General features: G+C 42.8%; 1 protein-coding gene across 1 annotated transcript in view; it reads left to right on the top strand.

Annotated features, from left to right (window-relative positions):
• The first annotated feature begins 9,531 nt into the window (after positions 1-9,531).
• LOC122564717 (uncharacterized) overlaps positions 9,532-16,046 on the top strand; it is an 84,305-nt gene continuing 77,790 nt past the window's right edge. Inside the window, exon 1 of the mRNA XM_087998657.1 lies at positions 9,532-9,572. The gene's annotated coding sequence lies outside the window, so the exon portion shown is untranslated. The remainder of the gene's footprint in view (positions 9,573-16,046) is intronic.

Here is a 16,046-nt window from a genome sequence, read left to right as displayed (position 1 = left end):
CACAAAGTTTCCTAATTAACTCTATTTTCTGAAACCTGTTGATGGAAAACTTGGACCAGGTTTCTGTACTTAATAAAAGTAACTATTTACGACAAGTAATTAGACAGTAAGTACAGGTAAACAGTTTTAAACTGTGAGCATTTAATTATATTAATTAAAACTAATTCACTTACAAATTTCCCTTTACGTGTGTATAGACGGGCAGACATAAATGGGGGGAGAAAAACATGGGCAGAGGGAAAACCAAGAAAGCAGTTCAGTAGTCTTTATTCACAATATCTACTGAATTGTTTCATCATGAGCTGAAGATTTCTTCTTGGCTTTCCTTTTGCTAATGCTTCCACTGAATTTTCAAGAGGCACAAAGTGGTAGGTTTACTTGTAAAAGAGCTCTGTCTTATTAATTAAAAGCCACAGCTTACAGCGACTACTCAAGGAAAGATAAACTAGTGTTCTTCAGGTTTAAAGTGGGTTTGACTGCAGACCAGAGAGAGAGCTGGTGGAGATATGATCACTTTTCTTTTTTATTTTCCCAGCCCAAGTTGTTCAGTTAGCGAAGAACTAATCATACAGATGTTCACAGGCAAAAGAATTTTGTCATTGGTAATAATTGGTCACCAATCCATAGATTAATCAACTTCTTATTCCCAACCAAAGCTCCATCTGTACGTGATACTTTGGCTCCACTTTATCTAAAACCACTCTACAATAACTGTTTGTTCAAGTAGCTATTTAGACATTTGTCATGCGTGTCAGGTTACTTGTTTTCTGAACCATGCATCAATCCTTTAAAAACACTGGATTTAAAACAATCCTTTCTAATTTCAATCGACAATTTTTAAAAGCACAAAAATAAAAAGGCACACTCTTTCAAGGGGGACAAAAACTGGAAGCCAAAATACACAGGAGACCGAAAGTCTATCAGCATGTAATTAGTAAATGAGCGGTAAAAAGAATACTACAGATTAGGGACCAAAAAGGTGATTTATGCATGGATGCTGGAAGGCATGGCTGTGGCATTAAATTAATACATTGTATCTGTCTTTACAGAAGTGTTAGATGGTACCCAGGCACTACTGCCAGAGACAAAAACTGTGCCATTAAAGGGGTGCAGAATTGATCAGGAAAGACGTGGCTGTTGATAATTAAAGTTGACAAGGCACATGGACAATGGTGAGATGCATTTTAAGGGTATTGAAGGAAGTGACAGTGGAATCTGAAAGGGCATTGGCCATAATGTATCATCCTTCCTACAGATACAAGAGAAGGGTTTGAAGACTCCTTCTTATACAAAAAACAGTTTAAGGATAAGCTCAGCATTTACAGACCAGAATAATTTCAGTTGTGAGAAAAATTCTGGAATCAATTGTTCAGGATAAAATGGGGTTAATCATAGAATCCCTACAGCTTGGAAACAGGCCATTTGGCCCAACAAGTTTACACCAACCCTCCGAAAGGTAACCCACTCATACCATTCCCCTATCCTATTACTCTACATTTCCCTGACTAATGCACATAACCTACACATGCCTAAATCATGCTTAGCTAACTTCCTGGAGGTTTTTTGAAGGGGTAACCAAGAGGGTCGATAGGTTAGCACTGTTGGAGTGTACGTGGACTTCATTCGATACAGCTTTTCACATTTGTGAGTATAGTTCATGAAATAGAATGTACAATAATGACTGGGCTGCAAAATTAGCCAAGAGATAGGAAATGGTGATTAGTAGTAAATGGATATTTTTCAGACGGAGCAAGGTTTGTAGCAGGTTTGTAATTTCAATCCTTTTCGCTTTGTTAGAATTATGTTGCATCCACATTACACCCCAAAAGAACAATATAGCCTTCTTAAAGCGTCATGCCCAGAACTGAATGTAATATTGCAGATAAGATTTAACCAGAGTCGAGATTGAAACTCTTGCTTGTCCTGACATAAATAGTAATAATTTCAAATTTTGTGGATGATACAAAATTTGGAATTGCTGTAAACCAACGAAGACAGTGTAGAATTTCAAAATGACGTCAACAGGTTGGTCGAGTGGGCAGTGAGATAGCAGGTTCAATGCAGAAAAATGTGAGGTGATGCACTTTGGTGGAAAAACCATATAAAATAAGGAGTACAATTCTGAATGGAGGGCAAGAGCAAGAGGTGTGTAAGTGCATTGCTCATTGAATGTGGCAGGATAGGTGGAGAGAGCAATTAACAAAACATATATGTTATCCTGAAGTTTTTACTGATTTATCCACATGTAAAACTAGATGCCAAGGACTATCACTGGTCCAAGAGTAGATCAGAGATCAAGAATTCTGTGGCAACCAACTCTCACCCTCTATCTCCAATGCCTGTCCGCAAGGCAAAAGTCAGAAATGTAATGGAGTACTGTTTACTTGCCTGGATGAGTGCAACTTAAATGATAGTTAAGAAGCTTAACACCATTCAAAACAAAGTGGTTGGCTTTTTTTTTCGCTCCTCATCCACCACCTTCACTATTCACTTCTTTCACTACCAATGCACAATGGCAATAGTGTGTGTCATCCACTAGATCCTTTGCAGTGATAGAGTAAGGCTCCTTCGACAGCATGTTCAGCCCTTTATCTCTGAGAAGAACAAGAGGAGCAAATACTTGGGAAACCATCACCTGTAAGTTCCCCTCCAAGTCAGACACCATCCTGATTTGGAACTAATGAGCTGAATGTTACCAGAAATTGGTGAAGTGTTTTTTTTGGTGAGTTTCCTGGAGAGTTTCTCTCTGTGAGCCTTAGCGAGTTTTCTTATGTTGTCCTCTCAAACTCCCCTCATTAACTACGCATATGCGACTGTGGCATCCCATTCATTGTATTTTTCAACTTACCATAGGTAGAAATAGTGGCCATTGCTGGGATCTCCCAGGATTACTAGTGCCAGTGCCATCTTTTTCTGGGTGAGTAGTATATAACGGGGATCCCTGTTTGTGTCCCTGGTATCCATGAGGTATACAAATGGATGACAGAGCCAACTACAGTGTAACCAAGTTTGCTGTTGACACAAACTGGGTAAGGTTGTGAAGAGGATGCAAGGAGGTTTCAGAACAGTCTAGACAAATTGAGTAGGCGAAAGTGAGGACTGCAGATGCTGGAAATCAGAGTCGAGATTAGAGTGGTACTGGAAAAGCACATCCGAGAAGCAGGAAAGTCGATGTTTCGGGCAAAAGCCCTTCGTCAGGACGTCGATTTTCCTGCTCCTCGGAAGCTGCCTAACTGGCTGTGCTTTTATAGCACCACTCTAATCTAGACAATTTGAGTGTATGGGCAACAGATAGCAGATATGATATTGCATGGACAAATTTGAAGTTATACATTTTTGTAAGCAGAGGTTGAACCCCCTCTTAATTAAAACCAACCACCCAGAAAAGCTCGCTTCGCCTTGTAATCTGCAAAAAGTGTTAGTGAGTGAAAGAAGACTCCTAACTTCCACTGTTTAAAGAAAAATAACAATTTATTTTCCTAACTCTAACAGTGAACACAATTATTAAACATTACGGTAACTTAATTTCTCCAAGTCCATACAGTCTCTCATGCTGTCCTCCTTCCGTCCTGATTCTGCTGAATTCTCTCTGGATCGTCTTCTTTTTACTGCTTTTACAGGATAAGATACCTTTTGATAGTGCCTTCTGAGATTTCAAAATGCTCTTGTTTTATACCCCCAAAATCATTCCCACTCATTGGTCCAATGCTGTCAATACAATAAATTCAAACTCCATTGCGTTTTCATATCCTGGGCGTAATTTAAATTAATTGGTTAAAATTTGAATTATTGTCAAAACAGCAACCTAAACTCTGGTATCCATTTAACAGCCAATTGTCACATGTATATGTTTTGGAATAGCCGGTCTCTTCGCTGTGGCTGTACTTTAAATTCAGAAAACACTTTCTATCTTAAAGTCACCATACACTCTTTCGACTTTGTAACAAAGAGAAAAGGCAGAGTATTACTTAAATTGTAATATATTGGGAAATGTGAGTGTACAAAGGAATCTGGATATTCTTGTACACCAAGTCCAGTGACCTTTCTTCAGAACTGATCGTAGCTAGTAAAAAGGGAGATTATATGCTGAAGGTGGTAATGGTTGGGGGAGGGGGACAGGCATGGTGATGGGGGCTCTGCAACACCCAGACAGCTGATCCATACTCAGTACTATCTGCCACTGTAAGAACTCAGTTGGACCCATGTCTTTCTGGGACATTCCTCCCTTCCCTTCCCTTTGTCTCCATCTCTTCACCTAACCCCACCCCTTGTCAGATATTTACTATCCCTCTTGACCTGTGCTCTGCTGAATGTTTTGTACTCAGCAAAGTCTTAGTTTTATCCTTCTGTATTCCTCCCCACCTAAACCCAATGATCTTTGGGCACAATATGACATTGAACTCTTCTTCCTTTGCCTCCTTGCCAATTTCTTTGGACAAGGATCCTCTCCCTATTGCACAGACCCCTTCACCCATCTTCAATACACTCCCTTCCCCTGGATCCCTCCCTCTGGTCTTTTACTTGCACTCTGCCTGTTCACTGAGAACTGTTGATGTGACATTTGTTGTCTTTATTTATCTGCCTCTCACATATTTGAACTTATCTCTCCCTGAACTGACTACACTCCATGCTCTTAGATACAAACCTGACTTTGTAATCAAGTTTGCCAACAGGGATGGTGCTGCTGTATCTGGTATATGACCTCCACGTTGCATCTGTTCCTCTCTCCCCTGGACCATGACCCTACCATCAAACAACAGGCTATTGTTCCCACAATGGTCACTAATGTCATCTTATGTGGTGGTGCACTCCTTGCCCCCTGCCTCTGAGCTGACAGTCCTCCAACCCCTTACAACCTACTTCTACTCCTTCCCAACATTCACAAACAGGACTGCCCAGGGAGATTAATTATTTCTGCCTATTCCTGCCTCACAGAATAGGAGATGCCTTACGATCTCCTACCTTGATATGTCATTTTTTTTCTTGCCTTGACCAATTCCTTTTCATTTATCATGTCCAATTCTTCTGAGGCTTTACATCAGTTTCAGAATTTCCAGTCATGGACATCAGCCTTGCACCTTTTCACCATGGATATGCAATCCCTTTACATCAGGATGATGCTAGGGCTCTTTGCTTCTTCCTGGAAAGAATGCCTGAAGTATCTCCATCCTACACCACCCTCATCCATCTGGACAAGCTCATCCTCACTTTGAACAAGTTTTCCTTTGAACTCTTCTCACTCACTTCGGAGTAAGGATGAGGCCATGAGCCCCAATTATTCCTGTCCATTTTTGGGCTACAAAGAACATTCCTTGATCCAATCCTACTCTGGTCCCTCCCCACAAATATTTCTGCAGAAAATTGATTACTTCATCCATATCACTTTTCCTTCTTTTGCTCAGAATTGGAGAAATTTATCAATTTTGCTTCCAATTTCCTCCCTGCTTTCAACTTCACCTGGTCCATCTCTGACTCCTCCCTTTCTTTCTCAACATCTTTGTTCCCATTTCTGGGATAGGCTGACCACTAATATCCACTGATTTCCACAGTTACCTGGACTAATAATCCTAACATCATGCTTCTTGTAAAGACACCATTCCATTCTTCAAGTTCCTTCATCTCTGTTGCACTTGTTCTGATGATGCCACCTTCCGCAAGGGGTCTTCAGAAATAGTCTCCTTTTTCCACAACTGTATTGGACAAGGTCCTCAGCTATCTTTAATGCCTTTCCCACACTACTGCTCTAACCCCTTCTCTTCCCTCCCACAATACACTTAGGGTGCCTCTGCTCCTTAATTCCCACCCACCAGCATCTAAAGGATCATAAGCCACCAATTCTGCCACCACCAGAAACATACCGTTCTCCCCCTTTGACATCATTTTGCAGACTCCACTCCTTCTCCACTCCCAGCACCTCCCTATATCCCCACCGCACCTTCTCATGCAATTGCAGAATGTGCAACACTTGACTATTTACTTCCTCCCTTCTCACTATCCAAGGCTCCAAACACACCTTCCAGGTGAAGCAAGAGATTTACTTGCACTTCACTCAATCAAGTCTGCTGTATTCATTGTTCACAATGTGGTTTCCTCCAAATTACGAAGATAAAAGGCAGACTGGATGACTGCTGTGCAGAACACTTATGATCTGTCTTCAAAATGACACCAAGTTTCTAATTGCCTGCCATTTCAACATGAATGTTCCCTGGCCAAACCTGCACCACTCCTCCAGTGAGGCTCAGCACAAGCTGGAAGAACAGCTTCTCATTTTCTGCTTAGGAATGCTTCAGCCTTCAGTACTCAATATCACATTCAATAATTTTAGAACCTGAACACCACTTTTATGTCCTTTTCCCAACCTCACATCCCAGGTCCTGTCATAATATGGACTGCTTTCAGCACAGCCAACTCATTTTCACCACTTTCTGATCCCCATTTTCAGCTTTTCATTCTTCCTGGCATACTTTAATCCATCCCCTTGTTTACCTAACTGTCTTTCTCACTCTGTGGGCTCTATCTCCACCTATTCACTCACTCCTTTCACACACCCCACTTCAGCATATATCCCCTTTTCCTAGCTACTATCAGTTTTGAAGAAGGGTCACTGGAGTCAAAGTTAACTTTGCGTTCTCTCCACAGATGTTGCTAGACCTGCTGAGTTTCTTCAGCAATTGCTGTTTTGTTGAAGTATGCAATGTAACTATAACATAAGTAAACTGCCCTCCACATCCTGTTTGACCTGTCTGTAGCTTTCAACACAGATGATTATGCCAGGCTTCTCCAAAGTTACTTTGCCGTCTCCTTATTCTATTCATAGCTATTGTGTAATTGTCAGAGATCATGAGTTTATATTACAAAGGAATGGTAAGAATAGTCATACTGCCAAGTAATGTTATTTTCTGATTAGGGATGATTACCATTTTTACTTAAAGTAGACAAAGTTTGAAATTCCAGGTACTTACAAAGATTATAAAATCAAAAGATTCCACAGTCTTGAACAAGCAAAATAAATTTTGCTACTGAAAGTTAGAAAGTAATGCAGTCTACTATATGTACATGAAACCTATTCTCTAAAATCCAGAATTGATGAAGTAGCTACTAGTTAACAGACACACCATGGTTGAATATACCTCAGAGCACATCAAGCAACAGACGTCATCAAGATGGGAGGGCACAGTGGCTCAATGGATAGCACTGCTGCCTCACAGCGCCAGGGACCCAGGTTCGATTCACGCTTTGGGTTACTGTCTGTGTGGAGTTTGCACATTCTCCCTGTGTCTGTGTGGGTTTCCTCCAGGTACTTTAGCTTCCTCCCACAAGCCAAAGATGTACAGGTCAAGTGAATTGGCCATACTAAATTGCCCATAGTGTTAGGTGCATTAGTCAGCGGTAAATATAGGGTATGGGAATGGGTCTGGGTGGGTTACTCTTTGGAGGATTGGTGTGGACTTGTTGGGCCGAAGGCCTGTTTCCACACTATAATGATGGATTTTTCAGTAACTCATCCAGATTTTAATGATACTGTGCACCAACAAATTTCATTGTAACATTATTTCCCTCACAAGAGATATCAGATGTTCAGATTTGAACATGTAGCCTCTGAACTTCCTCAAACCCCCTCTGACCCAGGCTGTTTGACTGACTCTTCAGTCCTGGTAGTTAAATACTTTTTTCAGAGACTGGGTTCTCCAGGATTCTTCAGACTTTACAAGCACCTACTTAGCAGCATGTCTCTAGCTTTTTCACCAACAGCTTCAGTGAACTGCCACTGTTTACATGTTTTCCCTTATCCAGCTGCTAGCTATCTACTCAACAGACAACTTCCTTTAAACTCCACGAGGCTGATAATTCCCCAGGGCCTCTCCAATCCTCAAAAGCCTAGCGACATGGAGTAACCAAATAATTTCATATGGGCTACACTGAGCCAGCTAACAGTAGCACTTTAGACGCATGGAGCCTTCAGGAGCAACAAATCAATGCAAGCTTTTATTAATCACAAAATGGCTTTTCAATATAAAGTAACATAACAAAATGGCTTCAGGATTAACACTGTGCTAAAATGGTTGGAAGCTGCATTTCTGCTTTGCTGAGCTAGCTGAATTAAAAAAGATAAAACAGACAATGAAGTCTTCATAAAATGAATTTAACTGACCACCCTGACTAATCTTGAACAACCAGTATGAGACGATAATGTGCGTAAGACAATACGGTTTCCCAGGATTGAATGAACCTGCTGCCCATTATGTCACTTTATTACATTTCGTTGGTTTTCCTTTATAATTAAGGTTGTACTGTCTTTTCAGAAATATATAAAATTGCTTATTGTTCAAATTCAATTGCGCAGTTTCTCCAAGGAACACAGAATCTGTTAACCTCTGTTGCTGGACAAACTTGTGCCCGGCGTTGTAATAAACAGGTAAACCTTGCTGAAATAGACCGTACTCCCGAGTGATTCTTTTGACCGATCTCGATACTGAGAAGCCCCTCCTGGGAGTCGAGACCCTCATATGATGCCTGTGACTCGGATACGGCACGGACAGATTGTGGACAGTGGTAAAAGAGCCTTGAGTCCTTCACTTTTGAGTGTTGAGGAATCGGCCACCCAGACGTGAGTTTTTTTCATGTCCGTCTGGTTTTCGTCTCATTCAAGTAGTGATTGACCTGACCCCTTGCTGTCTATCATCTCAGTCCAGCTCGTAAAGGAGCGGTCTCGGTAAAATAAGAAAAAGAGATAAATGAGATCTGGCGGGGTCCTGTGAGGAACAAAAGAGAGCAATAACATTCGGTCGGATTGGCGTTGTTTTAGTTGATACTTAAATTGTTCTGTGAATTAAAGAAGTATCGCAATATGCTATAATGAAACTGTCAGGCTTTTAGAATGTCGGGAATGTTCTGCAGAAATCATTAGTCTTGTTGCTCGTTGTCAGGCTGTTGATTTCTGGAAGTTTTATGTCGAGTTTATTTCTGTCGTATCTGTTCGGCTTGGCTTGTCTTGCTTTGCTGCTTTTTGTTTTTTCTCTCTCCATTTTGGTGTTTTTTATCTTTGTTTATGAAATATGGAGGGTGGTTGATGCGTTTGTTGTGTTTAAAAAAAATAGAAAGCTGGCTAGGGACAAAACTGCTGTTAGAAATGCTGATACAATTCTTGCTACTCAGCCACAAGATACTAGTATGAGTACTCAACAGGGTCCTAGGGTCCATACAAATGTGCATAATCTGCTGAAAGCATCTTAAGATTTAAAAAATTAGTAATAGAGAATTTGCTTGCCCCAGGGTTATGACAGGCACAACCCCATTTGATAAGCCCTGTACCCACGCTGAGGTTCACATCATGCTTCAAGATGCCCCGATCCATTCATTACCCAACATTAGTTTTAATTGGCTAGTACAAATCTGCTGTAATTATAATTGCCTGCTTCAGGATATCCAGACTTTAATGAATTTGGCATACAGGACACATTGGGCAACTAGTAAAGACTCCATTGTATTTCCCCTGGGTTGTGGGCGAATGCAGGGGCTCGAAAAACTTGCCTTGAAAATATTGTTAGAATTGCAAATGGAACGGATGAGAGGTATTTAAATTTTGCACACTTGGTTAAGAACTTATGTGCCACAGCCAGGATTTATGAAACTAAACTCCCTGACGTTGACTGTTCTGGAATGTGAGGGCCTCATTACCCTTACAAGAAAGGACTAAACAAAAGCTGAAAACTGAGATATGAAGAAGGCTGGAAAGTGTGTGTGTGTATGTGAGAAAGACAGACAGAAAGCCCTACAGCTTGTAGAAAGTTTTACCCTTTGTGATTCGGTTTGAATGCACATTTGTTTGTTGGTGATTGAATGTTGGTGTTTTGTTCCCTGGAGCTCAAGGTCCTGGACTGTTTTGAAACTGATTTGCGTTTTGGAAATTTAACATGATTTCTTTTAAGGTTAAGGATCCTTCATTGATTATGAAATGAAATATTAACTGCTGTTCTTCTTACATACTGCCCTACTGTCAGTTTCTAACTAATCTCTTTTATCCTTACATGAAAGCCAACCTTATTCAATTTCAACTCCGTTTAATATGGAGGAAGACAACATTATAACCTCTTTTCTGTTTGAGACTCGTTTGCTTCCACTTAATTTTAACGCTGCTGTGTTTCATTAGTGATTATGATGTGTCAGTCCCCTCCCTCAATGACAATTGAAGTTTCAGTTTAACATTAGGTTGTGATAAATCATGTAACAAAATTAATACCCTATGGTTAATATCTGTGTCCTTGGATTCCACCATTATTCATGCATTAGAAGTTTTTTTTATCATCTGAGTAGACAAGACCTTTTAAAGCAGTTGCAGTCATTTCACGATCTATGGCACTGTAAATGAGCATTGACTGGTCAGGACCACTTAAGGAACCTAATTTTGGTTTTAAATTAAGGGACTAGAACTGGGTAATTATAGTGGATTTCAAAGTTGAAAACTATACATTTTATGTTTTAAATATTGAATACTGAATAAAAGAATTTCCAATTTATATTGATGACTTTTAAAATGTCTTAGTCACTTGTTCGGTTCCCACCTCCTGAATTACAAATAATTTATTTATTATTTTTCATAGTCAATTGTATTAGCCTGAATCTCACAATCAAAATTAATAGGCAGGATTGCTTGGTTTTATTCTTTTACACCTTGTCAGTGACCTGTTTCATTGCCTCATGATTAATTTGAAGTATAGCTGCATTAGTTCGTTGTTAACTAAAGAATGGAAAGCTACCTTACTGGCCAGTTGAAGAAATTCTGCATGTGATTGGGGGATAGACCTATCTATAGCAGCAGGAACTCCCAAGAGTTGGGAGGTGACTGTGAATGGGTATATGAAAAATAAAAGGGACATGAGAAACACTGTAAGGTCACTAAGGTTGAGGAAAATATAAACAGGGTTAAGGCAACAATACTGCAAAATAAAGAACTCCCATTTGAGTGGGAGCAGCGGCCGAGTAAAGGCGAACCCGGGAGACTACAGCTAAGGTAAGACAGTTTGTTTCAAAATTACTTACCTGTAGCGGGCAGCGGTGTTTTTTTTTCTCTCTTCACAAAAAGAGCGGGAGCAACAGAGGAAGTGACGGCAAACAGAGGGGCAGCCGGGAAGGAGAACTGTGAGTATAAATACTCACCCTTTAATCACCAACGGTCATTTGAGTGGGAGCAGCGGAAGTGAGGTTGGAGCGCATAGCTGGGCGGGAAGGTAAGTGATTAGTATTTGAGTGGGTGTGTTCTAGACCCCAGGTAAGTGACTCAGTGTTATTGACTCAGTGTTCTTGTTTTTGGAGAAAGTGTACAGTCATGGCAGCGCAGGCGGTGGAATGTTCCTCCTGCAGGATGTTTGAGGTAGGGGTGACCACCGATACTCCTGCCGACTTCGTCTGCAGGAAATGCAGGCAGATCCTGATCCTCACCGAACGAGTTAGGGAACTGGAACTGGAGTTGGATGAACTGAGGATTATTCGAGAGGCTGAGAGGGTGATTGATAGAAGCTACAGGGACATAGTTACGCCGGAGAACAGAGGTAGCTGGGTAACAGTTAGAGGTGGGAAGGGGAAGAAGCAGGCAGTGCAGGGTTCCCCTGTGGTCGTTCCCCTAAAAAATAAGTATACAGCTTTGGAAACTGTTGGGGGGGACAGCGTTGCAGGTGTAAGCTGCAGTGAAGGGGTCTGTGGCTCTGAGACTCAGAAGGGAAAGGGGGAGAGGAGGAGAGCGCTAGTTATAGGGGACTCTCTAGTTAGAGGGACGGACAGGCGGTTCTGTGGACATGGGCGAGACTCACGGATGGTTTGTTGCCTCCCGGGTGCTAGGGTCCGAGACGTCTCAGACCGTGTCTTCAGAATCCTTAAGGGGGAGGGTGTGCAGCCAGAAGTCGTGGTACACATTGGCACCAACGACATAGGTAGGAAGAGGGGTGGGGAGGTCATTCAAGAGCTCAAGGAGTTAGGCTGGAAGCTAAAAGCTAGGACAGACAGAGTCGTCATCTCTGGGTTGTTGCCGGTGCCACGTGACAGTGAGGCAAAGAATAGGGAGAGAGTGCAGCTGAACACGTGGCTGCAAGGCTGGTGTAGGAGGGAGGGCTTCAGATATTTGGACAATTGGTCTGCATTCTGGGGAAGGTGGGACCTGTACAAACAGGACGGGTTGCACCTGAACCAGAAGGGCACCAATATCCTGGGGGGTAGGTTTGCTAGCACTCTTCGGGGGGGGTTTAAACTAATTTGGCAGGGGGATGGGATCCGGACTTGTAGTCCAGCAAGTAAGCTAGCTGTGTGTCAGGATGCCCAAGACTGTAGGGAGGTTGTGGAGAAGGTAGCACTGACAGGGACTACTTGCGGACACAGAGATGGGCTCAAGTGCGTATACTTCAACGCAAGGAGTATCAGAAATAAGGTGGGTGAACTTAAGGCGTGGATCGGTACCTGGGACTACGATGTTGTGGCCATCACGGAAACGTGGATAGATGAGGGACAGGAATGGCTGTTGGAGGTTCCTGGTTACAGGTGTTTCAGTAAGATTAGGGAGGGTGGGAAAAAAGGAGGGGGGGTGGCATTGCTAATTAGAAATGGTATAACGGCTGCAGAAAGGAAGTTTGAGGGGGATCTGCCTCTGGAGGTAGTATGGGCTGAAGTCAGAAATAGGAAAGGTGCAGTCACCTTGTTGGGTGTTTACTATAGGCCCCCCAATAGCAGCAGAGATGTGGAGAAACAGATTGGGAAACAGATTTTGGAAAGGTGCAGAAGCCACAGGGTCGTAGTCATGGGCGACTTCAACTTCCCAAATATTGATTGGAAGCTCTTTAGATCAAGTAGATTGGATGGGGCGGTGTTTGTGCAGTGTGTCCAGGAAGCTTTTCTAACGCAGTATGTAGATTGTCCAACCAGAGGGGAGGCCATATTGGATTTGGTACTCGGTAATGAACCGGGACAAGTGGTGGGCTTGTTAGTGGGTGAACATTTTGGTGATGGTGACCACAATTCTGTGACTTTCACCTTGGTTATGGAGAGAGATAGGTGCGCACAACAAGGTAGATTTTATAATTGGGGGAAGGGAAATTACGATGCTGTAAGGCAGGATTTGAGGAGCATACGTTGGGAGCATAGGCTGTCAGGGAAGGATGTGGTGGAAAGGTGGAACTTTTTCAAAGAGCAGATACGACGTGTCCGTGATATGTATGTACCTATCAGGCAGGAAAGAAATGGTCGTGTGAGGGAGCCTTGGTTGACGAGAGAGGTTGAATGTCTGGTAAAGAGGAAGAAGGAGGCTTACATAAGGTTGAGGAAACAGGATTCAGACAGAGCAGTGGAGGGATACAGGATAGCCAGAAGGGACCTGAAGAAAGGGATTAGGAGAGCTAAGAGAGGGCATGAAAAATCGTTGGCGGATAGGATCAAGGATAACCCCAAGGCATTTTATGCGTATGTGAGAAACCTGAGAATGACGAGAACGAGGGTAGGTCCGATCAAGGACAGTAGTGGGAGACTGTGTATTGAGTCGGAAGAGATAGGAGAGGTCTTGAACAAGTACTTCTCTTCAGTATTTACGAACGAGAGGGACCGTATTGTAGAAGAGGAGAGTGTGAAATGGACTGGTAAGCTAGAAGAGATACCTGTTAGGAAGGAAGATGTGTTGGACATTTTGAACAACTTGAGGATAGACAAGTCCCCCGGGCCTGACGGGATATATCCTAGGATTATGTGGGAAACAAGAGAGGAAATTGCAGTACCGTTGGCAATGATCTTCTCGTCTTCACTGGCAACGGGGGTGGTACCAGGGGACTGGAGAGTAGCGAATGTTGTGCCCCTGTTCAAAAAAGGGAATAGGGATAACCCCGGGAATTACAGGCCTGTTAGTCTTACTTCTGTGGTAGGCAAAGTAATGGAAAGGGTACTGAGGGATAGGATTTATGAGTATCTGGAAAGACACTGCTTGATTAGGGACAGCCAGCACGGATTTGTGAAGGGTAGGTCTTGCCTTACAAGTCTTATTGAATTCTTCGAGGAGGTGACCAAGCATGTGGATGAGGGTAGAGCAGTGGATGTAGTGTACATGGATTTTAGTAAGGCATTTGATAAGGTTCCCCATGGTAGGCTTATGCGGAAAGTCAGGAGGCATGAGATAGAGGGAAATTTGGCCAATTGGATAGAAAACTGGCTAACCGGTCGAAGGCAGAGAGTGGTGGTAGATGGTAAATATTCAGCCTGGAGCCCAGTTACAAGTGGAGTTCCGCAGGGATCAGTTCTGGGTCCTCTGCTGTTTATAATTTTTATTAATGACTTAGATGAGGGAGTCGAAGGGTGGGTCAGTAAATTTGCAGATGATACGAAGATAGGTGGAGTTGTGGACAGTGAGGAGGGCTGTTGTCGGCTGCAGAGGGACTTAGATATGATGCAGAGCTGGGCTGAGGAGTGGCAGATGGAGTTCAACCCTGCCAAGTGTGAGGTTGTCCATTTTGGAAGAACAAATAAGAATGCGGAATACAGGGTTAGTGGTAGGGTTCTTAGTCAGGTGGAGGAACAGAGGGATCTTGGGGTCTATGTACATAGATCTTTGAAGGTTGCCACTCAGGTGGATAGAGTTTGTAAGAAGGCCTATGGAGTATTATCGTTCATTAGCAGAGGGATTGAATTCAAGAGTCGTGAAGTGATGTTGCAGCTGTACAGGACTTTGGTTAGGCCACAGTTGGAGTACTGTGTGCAGTTCTGGTCGCCTCACTTTAGGAAAGATGTGGAAGCTTTGGAGAGGGTGCAGAGAAGATTTACCAGGATGTTGCCTGGAATGGAGAGGAAGTCGTACGAGGATAGGTTGAGAGTTCTCGGCCTTTTCTCGTTGGAACGGCGAAGGATGAGGGGTGACTTGATAGAGGTTTATAAGATGATCAGAGGAATAGATAGAGTAGACAGTCAGAAACTTTTCCCCCGGGTACAACAGAGTGTTACAAGGGGACATAAATTTAAGGTGAAGGGTGGAAGATATAGGGGAGATGTCAGGGGTGGGTTCTTTACCCAGAGAGTGGTGGGGGCATGGAATGCGCTGCACGTGGGAGTGGTAGAGTCGGAATCATTGGCGACCTTTAAGCGGCATTTGGATAGGTACATGGATGGGTACTTAATCTAGGTTAGACGTTCGGCACAACATCGTGGGCCGAAGGGCCTGTTCTGTGCTGTATTGTTCTATGTTCTATGTTCTAACTTTAGGCTTGGGATTCCTAGTAGAATCTATGTCTGGCATTCTGACCCTTTTTGAGGATGGTGAGTTTGTTCCTAGATTCTCACTGAGCCCTAATATCTCCTGATTGTCCCAACCCTTAATTTAAAACACCCACTTATTGAAAACCTTTCCTTCTTTTGAAAATGAAGCATCCAGTCTTCTTAGCTGGTTATCATAGGTATGAGTGACCTGCGCCATCCTAAACCGGGTCCCATCCTGGGAATTAGAGTTATGTTAATGAAACATGCCCCTGACTGCAAGACCAAACCGGACCAATTTGCTTAATATGTCCAAGGGTGATACAAATGTAAATGCAGTAAAATTCTGGGAGTAGCCTGAATACGAATGGCTTGTGTTACTAGACTGAAATATGTGGCTATCTGTCTGACGGAAGTGATATGCAATTGAACAATAATCAAGAAGTTCAATTACCTTTGTTTAACCCTATGCTTTTGCAATGTTTTCCACCTGGAGTCACTGACATGATCTGTACCAGCAGTACGAAGCAGTCCAGGAATTTCCACTTGTAAATGAGGTGAGCGGTGGTTTTCTATTGTGATGGCCAGAACCAGACTGAACCACGACGCACGATCCCAAATGTCGTATGCCAGCCCTGATAGGATTGATTGGAACCAGGATACCCACTGGGGGCGGAACCTACCTCAAGGGCCCACCTAGTGACCACTGCGGAGCAATCTTTTTCCCGAGGGGACCCTGAAATTGGGAATAGGCAGGCCTCAGCATTTCACCTTTGAGACTGGGAACAAGACAACAAAATCACCCAGGGACAAATGTCTGGCCGTTGCTTTAA

Source organism: Chiloscyllium plagiosum, unplaced genomic scaffold (assembly GCF_037043375.1).
Source record: "Chiloscyllium plagiosum isolate Xiang-an unplaced genomic scaffold, Cpla_swu_hap1 HiC_scaffold_21, whole genome shotgun sequence".
In the NCBI taxonomy this organism is placed as follows: domain Eukaryota; kingdom Metazoa; phylum Chordata; class Chondrichthyes; order Orectolobiformes; family Hemiscylliidae; genus Chiloscyllium; species Chiloscyllium plagiosum.
The sequence above is the reverse complement of the archived record's forward strand: the minus strand, read 5'-3'. Positions and strand labels throughout refer to the sequence as shown.